The sequence below is a fragment of the Schistocerca piceifrons genome, chromosome 5 (genome assembly GCF_021461385.2).
Source record: "Schistocerca piceifrons isolate TAMUIC-IGC-003096 chromosome 5, iqSchPice1.1, whole genome shotgun sequence".
In the NCBI taxonomy this organism is placed as follows: domain Eukaryota; kingdom Metazoa; phylum Arthropoda; class Insecta; order Orthoptera; family Acrididae; genus Schistocerca; species Schistocerca piceifrons.
In genome coordinates, this window is record NC_060142.1 from 555,961,838 (window position 1) to 555,972,372 (window position 10,535).

Consider the following 10,535-nt stretch of genomic DNA (forward strand, 5'->3'; position numbering starts at 1 on the left):
GAGGTTTAAATTAGCAACGGAGGCATAAAGCCCGTCGATGAGAATTTTTAAGTTCGGCAGTGAGAAGTAGACTTTCCATGGTTTTATCATTTAAGAGACTCAAGATCAACATGTTGGGTTTTAATGACAGAGAAGGAGAAAGTGACCAAAAGCAATTGCTGCTCCCATACGTAGAGACACTAATGCCCTGAAATAATTTGAAAATGTTGCCTGACACGTAAAGTTTCGCAGAAATAGTCACACGCAGACACGCACCTTGATATTGTAGCTGAGAGACATGGGCTGCGATAGCATCTATTTGAATGTTGAGAATAATGATTCCTTAAAGGCTGATCCAAAATAGAACAAATGTTGTCTTCTGCTTATTGGCGTCCGGCTAAGAAACGATGAATTCTGCTCACTATTGTAATAGCCAGCTTGGAGTGAAGGAGATCATTTAGTTATTAGCGCCAAAATATAACACATGAACGTCGGTTATGCGTAACATCACAATAACATACTACACACCTCCGCTTGTTATCTCATAAACAGCAATCGCTGAAACAGCACCCATCGACCTACATTGTTTGCAACTGTAGCCTGATAGCAAGCCAAGTATCAACATGCTTGTTTCTAGTGTCACGTGACTGCCACACAGAATGTCACTGTCGACGCATCAGAATGTTATTTCGTATAAAATTTGTCATCTCTTGATTAAAAAATTGTGGATTCAAAGTTGCCTTTTCCACAAACAATAACTTGCTAAAAAATTGCATTCACAGTCTCAAGTGCACAGTTGCTTCGATATAACATTCAGAGTGTATAAAATCATTTGGAGAGCATGTCGCGCTTATTATGTAAGACAAACTGGAAGGTCTTTTAATGTCCGGTACAAGGAACATTTGTTGGGAAAAAGAGGCACTAAAATATGCAGTTCCACTTTTGAAGATCACCTGCTAATTTCCAGACACAAACCGAAATGCGTTGAATAAATTTCCTTTTTACATGCAGAAAAGAAAGGTCTTAGCCTCCATGTACTCTAAGAGCTGGCGGTTTTCAAGCGTATTTCTAAGAACGATGGCATCATCCTCAATGAACTGTTACAATTACGTAACAGAATTTTTTTTCGACAGTTTTAATCAACTGCTCACGGAATTTTGATTTCCCTACTTTTTACTATATTTTTGCCTGCTTCTGTTCCAAAACATTTCTTTTTTATCTCATAGATTTAAAAAAAAACGTTTTTTCATTTATTTCTATTACAATGTTTCAAATGGGCACAAAGTCATTGTCCGCTCCAGGTGGCGTCGCAACTCGTTTTCTTGGCAACAATGTGAGCCACTGTTCCGATAATTTTGACGATGTACCCATCAGGGCACACGTGGCAAAGGCTATAACGTTTTATTTCAGTTTTGACTTGAGCGTAGCTAATCTAAAATCTGACTATTGCTTTTTAGCAATGTAATTTTACTTAAGTAACCATTCAACGTCATGAAAAATGTCATCTTGATTAATGTGTTTTTGTCATACCTAGTTTTCTAGGTATTAGTTTATAGGATTTATGAGAATTTCATTCAGATGAAAACATCTTTAGTAGGTGTAGAAACCTAAGTCAACATACCTACCAGTTATGTGGCTGTATAATCCTATGTTGAAACTAGTATACGGTTGCTGAGTAACAGCCATGTTTAAAACTGATTCTTATGTTTCCTGCCACCGGTCGCTAATGTTGTTAGTCATCAAACGCGAACTTTTCCTGGATCAGTCACAAGCATTCCCCGCAACAGGTCAAGTATAACACAAGTACGGTGAAAATTAGCGAAGAGAAAATAGGCAGTACAAAGTGAAGTGCACTGCAGATTATTAAGCCTTTTTATGACCAAAGCGGTGGCCTTCAAGACATATGCTAAGTGTCTACCAAATACTGCAGAAAATTGGCATGTAGACTTCCACTTCCAAGCATTACACCAGCCTGCACCGAATTCACAATTTTGGTTACACGAAGATAACACGGACGCTATGAAATTAAAGTCCCTGACACAGTTCTGCGTATGCGCCGTCTATCTTCAGTGATGTATCTGGAGGTGTTTTAGCTCATCTGGCCTCTTCTATAGGTGTCTTGTGGATCCTGTATGTAGAAATTTATGTCCACACTGGATTTTTCTTCTCAGGAGGTCGCAATAAAGGAATGTACACTTAATTAGGTTGCTACAAATACCTCTGGAAAATTTTCACACTTGGCTGTGAACAGCTTCCAGAAGCACAGAGCCAGTGAATATAAATTTCGAAACATGAAATATTTAAATATTTCCTGCACACTGTCAATAACAATCTCACTACACGCAATATGTTTTGATGTTTAGTTCATACACTGAAGAGCTAAATAAACTGAAAGAAACTGTTTTTTTTTCTTTTTTTTGTGTCATCAGTCTTCCGACTGGTTAGATGCGGCCCGCCACTAAAGCCTCTCCTGTGCCTACCTCTTCATCTCAGAGTAGCACTTGCAACCTACATCTTCAATTATTTGCCCTCTACAGCTCCCTCTAGTACCATGGAAGTCATTAGCTCATGTCTTAACAGATGTCCTATCATTCTCTCCTTTCTCCTTATCAGTGTTTCCCACATAACCCTTTCCTCTCCGATTCTTCGTAGAACCTCCTCATTCCAACTAATTTTCCACATTTGTCTGTAGCACCGCATCTCAAGTGCCTCGTTTCCCATCTGCTCCTGGTTTGCCACGGTCCATGTTTCACTACCAGACAATGCTGTACTCCACACGTAGCCTACATTCTCAGAAATTTCTTCCTCAAATCGAGGCCGGTATTTGATATTAGTAGACCTCTTGGCCATGAGTGCCATTTTGCCACAGCTAGTCTCCTTTTGGTGCCCTCCTTGCTCCGTCCTGTGGCGGTTTTACGTATCATCAACGTGGACAAATGCAATGAATATGGATGATATGATACTCTATGGTGTTCTGTGGTTTGAACTGACTCTGTTATTTAGCAGTTGCATTGATTTGATTTTGTAAACGATACTGACAATATTATACACATGTATAACGCATTATTCATACTACAACTTCTCCCGGATAATTATTTTGTTCAAATTGCACAAGAATTCCACCTGACGTAGTGTAATAATGCTGACTGTAAGTTGTGTTCATATCACTGAAATTACAGATCATACATCAGAGCTTTTATAATTTTTGTCTTCGATGGATTTAATTATTCTTAGAAAATTGATCATGAAAAGAAACCCGCACACAACACTGATGTATGCTACCAGAAATATTTTTCTCCTTGATTCGTGCGTAGTTTAATTTTGGCCTCATACATCAGCAATGAAATCTTATTCAACAATAAATACCATCAGCACTGTTCTTAGAAAATGCAGTCTCATTCGATTAATTTTTTCTTTTATAAATAGAGATCAGTACCACCGGTACACATTTATTTCCTACACATCGGAATATTGTTTGCAGTTTCAAGTAATTTAAATTTGCCGCTGAGATAAAAGTTAAGATGACGGCCAAAATAAGATAAGAGGATTTCATTTTTAATTAAGATTTCCCTTTGCTCAATAAATAATTAATCATTTAAATTGATGCCACCAAAAAATTATTAATACTGTTTTGCAAATTGGTTTAACACAAACCCTTGATATTTCGACCTGAAGTACAGACGGAGTTGCTATATAATCGCAACTGACAATGGCTGCGCTTCTCGCAGCTATGGTAAAACAATTAATCATAAATAGTTTTAACGCATTTGGCTCTATTTGTTTTTTACCAGCAAATGAACATAAAAGTACAAGAATTTTAAGTTAAATATTTTTTATTCAACAGAACTCAAATCGATTCGCGTCTTGCGTCGGCGACGTACGTCAGAAGAAGACCACAAAAGGGTACAAAACAAAAGAAAAGAATGACATAGATTAACAAAGAATGTGAGACAAATATTGTCTCTGTTTTACATAATTATCATCTTTTTAAGAAATAATTACATAATTGAATGAATATTATTGAGTTACGTAATTTTCTACTCGTTCATATTCCACTCGTAATCAATATATATATATATATCATGGATGTTATAGTCCGTCATTGGTTATTTTACTGCCTAGATAGCATAATTCCTGAACTTCATCTACTTCGTGACCATCAAGGCTGACGGTAAGTTTCTCGCTATTGTCATTTCTACTACATCTCATAACATTTGTCTTTCTTCGATTTACTCTCAATCCATACTGTATACTCCTTAGACTGTTCATTCCGCTCAGCAGATCAAGTAATTCTTCTTCACTGTCAGTCGGGATGGCAATATCATCAACGAATAGTTAGATTGATATTCTTCACCTTGAATTTTAATTACACTCTTGAATCTTTTTTTTATTTCCATCATTGCTTCCTCAATGTACAGATTGAACAGTAGGGACGAGAGGATATATCTTTGGGTTACAGTCCGCAGCTCGTGGTCGTGCGGTAGCGTTCTCGCTTCCCGCACCCGGGTTCCTAGGTTCGATTCCCGGTGAGGTCAGGGATTTCCTCTGCCTCGTGATGACTGGGTGTTGTGTGATGTCCATAGGTTAGTTAGGTTTAAGTAGTTCTAAGTTCTAGGGGACTGATGACCATAGATGTTAAGTCTCATAGTGCTCAGAGCCATTTGAACCATTTTTTTTGCTTACACCCTTTCCAATAGAAGCACTTCGTTCTTAGTGGTCCACTTATTATTCCGTCTTTTCTGTTGCACATATTGAATACGATCCGTCTGTCACTATAGCTTACCCCTACGGTTTTCAGAATTTCGAACACCATGCACTAGTTTACCCTATCGAACGCTTTTTCCAGGTCAATAAATCCTATGAACGTGTCTTGATTTTTCTTAAGTGTTGCTTCCAGTGTTAACCGAAACGTCAGAATTGCCTCTCTAGTACCTTTTCTTTTCCTAAACCCAAACTGATCGTCATTTGGAACATCCTCAATTTTCGTTTCCATTCTTCTATATATTATTCTTGTAAGCAACTTGGATGCATGAGCTGTTAAGCTGATTCTGCGATAATTCTCGCACTTGTCAGCTCTTGCCGTCTTCGGAATGGTGTAGATGATGATTTTCCAAAATTCAGATTGTATGTCGCCAGACTCATACATTCTACACACCAACGTGAATAGTTGTTTTGTTGCCACTTTCCCCAATGATTTTAGAAATTCTGGTGCAATGTTATCCATCCCTTCTGTCTTATTTGACCGAAAGTCCTCCAAAGCTCTTTTAAATTCTGATTCTAATGCTGGATCCCCTATATCTTCTGAATCTACTCCTGTTTCTTCTTTTATCACACCAGACAAATCTTCCCTTTCATAGAGGCTTTCAATGTATTTTTTTTTTTCAACCTATCCACTCTCTCCTCTGCATTTAAGAGTGGAATTCCCGTCGCACTTTTAATGTTATCACCCTTTCTTTTAATGTCACAGAAGGTTGTTTTGAGTTTCCTGTATGCTGAGTCTGCCCTTCCGACAATCATTTCATTTTCGATGTCATCACATTTTTCCTGCAGCCATTGCGTCGTAGGTTCCCTGCCCTTCCTATTCATTTCATTTCTCAGCGGCTTGTACTTCTGTATTTCTGAGTTTCCCGGAACATTTTGTACTCCCTCTTTCATAGATCGACTGAAGTATTTCTTCTATTACCCGCGTTTTCTTAGAAGTTACCTTCCTGGGACCTATCTTTTCCTCACTAACTTCTGTGATAGCCATTTTCAGAGATGTCCATTCCTCTTCAACAGTACTGCCTACTCAGCTATTCCTTATTGCTTTACCTACAGAGGGAACATCAACTCTACATCGTCATTCCGTAGTACTTCCGTATCCCACTTTTTTACGTATTGATTCTTCCTGTCTAATGACTTAAACTTCAGCCTGCTCTTCATCACTACTGCACGGTGATCTGAGTCTGTCTGCTTCTGGGTACACCTTACAATCCAGTTTCTGATTTGGGAATTCTGTCTGACCATGACGTTGTCTAATTGATATCTTCCCGTATCACCCGGCCTTTTCCAAGTATACCTCCTCCTCTCGTGATTCTTGAACAGAGTCCTCGCCACTACTAGTTGAAACTAGTTACAGAACTCAATTAGTCCTTCTCATTCCTCCTCCTGTAAAACTTTTTTATATTCCTGCCCTTACAACTGCAGTCCACTCCCCCATGACTATTAGATTTTCATCCTCCTTTACATACTATATTAACATTTCAATAACCTCATACTCTCTCTCTATGTCATCATCTTCAGGGTGCGACGTAGGCATGCAAACCTGAACTATCGTTGTCGGTGTTGGTTTGCTGTCGATTCTGATAACGACAACCCTGTCACTGAACTTTTCACAGTAACACACTCTCTGCCCTACCTTCCTATTCATAACGAATCCTCCTCCTGTTATACCATTTTCTGCTGCTGTTGATATTACCCTATATTCTTCTGATCAGAAATCCTTGTCTTCTATCCACTTCACTTCACAGACCCCTATTATATTCAGCCTTAGCATTTCCCTGTTCCGATTTTCTAGTTTCTCTACTACTTTCAAGTTTCTGACATTCCACGTTCCCACTCGTAGAACGTTATCCTTCGGTTGACTATTCAATCTTTTTCCCACCTTGGCTGTCCCCTCCGGTAGATCCGAATGGGGGACTATTCCGGAATCTTTTGCCAATGGAGAGATCACCTTGAATGGTAATCCTGCCTAATATCGTGTAGGGCCACCGAAAGCACGCAGAAGTGCCGCAACACGACGGGTTCTGTACTCGACTAATGTCTGAAATAATGCTGCAAGGAATTGGCACAATCCATCCTGGAGGGGGTGGAGATCTCTTCTGAATAGCTCTTTGCAAAGCATTCCAGATATGCTCAATAACGTTCATGTCTTGTGAGCTTGGTGGCAAGCAGAAGTGTTTAAACACTGTTTCTGGAGCGACTCTGTAGCAATTCTGGACGTGTGGGGTGTCGTATTGTGCTGCTGGAATTGCTCAAATCCGTCGGAATACACAATGAACATAAATGGATGCAGGTGATCAGAGCGGATGCTTACATACGTATCACCTCTCAGAGTCTCTTCTATAAGTATCTGGGATCCCACATCACTCCACCTGCACACGCCTCACACGATTACATGGCCTCCACCAACTTGAGCATTTCCTGCTGATATGCATGGTCGATGGGTTCATGAGGTTGTCTCCATTCCCTTACACGTCCATCCGCTCGATACAATTTCAAACGAGACTCATCCTACCAGGCAACATGTTTCCAGTCATCAACAGTCCAATGTTGTTGTTGACAGGCCCAGGTGAGGCGTAAAGGTTTGGTCGTGCAGTCATCAAAGGTACACGAGTGGGCCTTCGGCTTCGAAAGCCTATATCGATGATGGTTCGTTGAATGGTTCGACGCTGACACTTGTTGAAGGCCCATCACAGAAATGTGCAGCAATTTGTGGAAGGGGTGCTCTTCTGTAACACTGAACGATTCTCTTCGTCATCGTTGGTTCCGTTCTTGCAGGATCTTTTTCTGGCTGCAGCGATGTGGGAGATTTCATATTTTATTGGATTCCTGATATTCACGGTATACACGTGAAATGGTCGTATGGGAAAATGAGCTCTTCATCGCTACCTCGGACATGCTGCGTCCCATCGCTCGTGCGCCGACTATAATACCACATTCAAACTCATTTCAATCTTGATAACCTCTCATTTATCAGCAGTAACCGTTGTAACAATGGCGCCAAACAATTGTTTTCTTATAGAGCCGTTGCCGACCGCAGCACCGTATTCTGGCTGTTATCTCTGTATTTGTATATGCATGCTTATACCGTTTATTTTGGCTACGGTAATATCGCACGAAACTTTCAGTGTCACTGTGTCTCGCTTCACGCACAAGAAACGCCTGTACACCTTTTCACTCCCGATCGCGACTCCTGCAGACGCCTAACCACAGTTTTGCGTTTGTCTTCTCCTGCTCGCTTCTGACTGGTCCGTCTCAACATATAATACAAGTTCACGTTAGTTAAAACCACAAACTTTTCTCATAAAAATTTGTAAAGTTGACGTTATTAAATTATTGTTCTCAATATAAGCAAGACCACCGGTATGATTCGAAGTTAAAATTTAATAGTAATCTGCAACATAAAATTATGAGCGGTATGGGGCTTGACACCCCGTCCGAACGATTACTCCCCACTACTTCAGCATAGGAAGTCTCTCGAACATGCCGTGTTCCCACACTACGCGACCATCTGGAGTCACGTGGTGTGAGGTCAGCTACCGACTACCGACTACCGTCTACTGACGCAGCTACGCTCTATGTACTGCAGCCCACAGTCTACTGTAGGAATAAAAGCGGGGCGCAAAGTGACATAAAGGCCACAACCATCAAGCTGATCTGGCACATGTGTAGTTTGCGGCAGTGAATCTGCTGCCTAATTATAGTTATCTTCTCTCTCTCTAGCGCATGTTTTTATTTGAATTTATTTTATGCACACACATGAAAAAAGTTTTGCATCACCCCGGTTCCCAAACTCCTGATGATAGACGTTGACTGTGGATACTGTAACACAGACACAGAGCCTTTGACTGTTCAGAGATGTCACTAAACCCGGCCGAAGATGGACACAACCATGCTTGAGCAGCGCCTATTAGACGAAGGGGGTCCGACATCCGATCAGTTCCAGTCAGTCCACCAGGAAGGAGGTACACGGCTCATGTTGTCTGTAGTTCAACCATGTCAAGACGGTCAATACCACAGTTCGGTCGCGTCCGCATTGTTACTTTGTGACAAGAAGAGCTCCCAACAAGGGAAGTGTCTAGGCGTCTCGGAGTGAAGCGACGTTGTTCATACATGGAGAAGATACAGAGAGACAGGAACTGTCGATGACATGCCTCACTCTGGCTGCCCAAGGGCTGCTACTGCAGTGGATGACCGCTACCTACGAATTATGACTCGGAGGAATCCTTACAGCAACGCCACCGTGTTTGATAGTGCTTTTCATGCAGCCAAAGGACGTCGTGTTACGACTCAAAGTGTGCGCAATGGACTACATGATGCGCAACTTCAATTCCGACGTCCATTGCGAGGTCCATCTTTGCGACCACGACGCCATGCAGCGTGGTTCAGATGGCCCAAGCAACATGCCGAATGGACCGCTCAGGATTGGCATCACTTTCTCTTTGATGATGAGTGTCGCATATGCCTTCAACCAGACAATCGTCGAAGACGTGTTTGGAGGCAACCCGGTCAGTCTGAACGCCTTAGACACACTGTCCAGCGAGTGTAGCATGGTAGAGTTCCCTGCTGTTTTTGGGTGGCATTATTTGGGACCGATGTACACTGCTGGTAGTCATGGAAGGTGCCGTAACGGCTGTACGATGCGTGAATGCCATCCTCCGACCGATAATGCAACCACATCGGTAGCATATTGGCCAGTAATTGGTCTCCATGGACGACAATTCGGGCCCCCATCGTGTGCATCTTGTGAATGACTTCCTTCGGGGTAACGACATAGCTCGAAGAGAGTAGCTTGCGTGTTCTCCGGATATGAACCTGTAAAACCACAATCGATTGTGAGCAATAGGTACAGTGCAACTTTATTTAAGAAGTGTTTACTTGTTACTAGTTAAGTTCTTTGGATCATTGGAGGGAGGTGATACTTTAAGATCTATAAACTGTTTAACGTAATAGTGTGCTTAATAATGGAGTTTTATTAACTATGTTTGTTTATGTATTAGATACTGCAATGTTAAAAACTGGTTCATACTAAGGGACTTTATATTACATAATGTAAAAGACATAGTGATTCCCCTCCGCTACGGAAATGGTGTGGAGCGAGCTAAAAGACAGAATTTGCGCTCAAACTGGGCGGTAAGCGAGAGAGCACAGTAGTCAGTCAATAGCCAGCAGCCGACCAGTCAACAGCGCAAGTGCCGAGCGAGGCATCCAGTACCTAATCTGAGATGGAATGGCCTTGGGTGTAATTGTGGCTGTAAAATGGTACTCTCGCATTGGAAATGGCAAAAATTATATTCACGTAGCCAAGAAGTACAAAATACAGCATATTACTGCCAAAGGAGAGACCACGTAGCCGCCAAGTGCTTGACACCACTATTGCGCCACCACTTCATCGGATTAGAGAGATTAGAACTGTATAACAGTATGAATGAAAGTGTTTCTGTGATTTAATTTGGAATAATAAAGTAAATATTGCTGACCCTTGTGTTCGAACCATGAACTTACTCCTTTCATGGTACCTAACAGGGTCCTCTCCTCAAAATTACTAAACACTGAATCTCGTGTGTGTGAAAACTGATAATAATCTGTGTTAGTTGCTCATGCCTAATTTCTGAATGCAAAAATATATAAATGTGGATAGTCAGATTAACGGTTTCATTAAAATCAAGTGAGACACTTACTGGTGAATTTATAAAAATCTTCACTGTGTTTTGATTTGCTTCTACCTTATAAATATCAGTCTTTTAATGTTCAGTGGTATAAAAATTGTCAGTGAAAATCACTTTCTTCCCAAG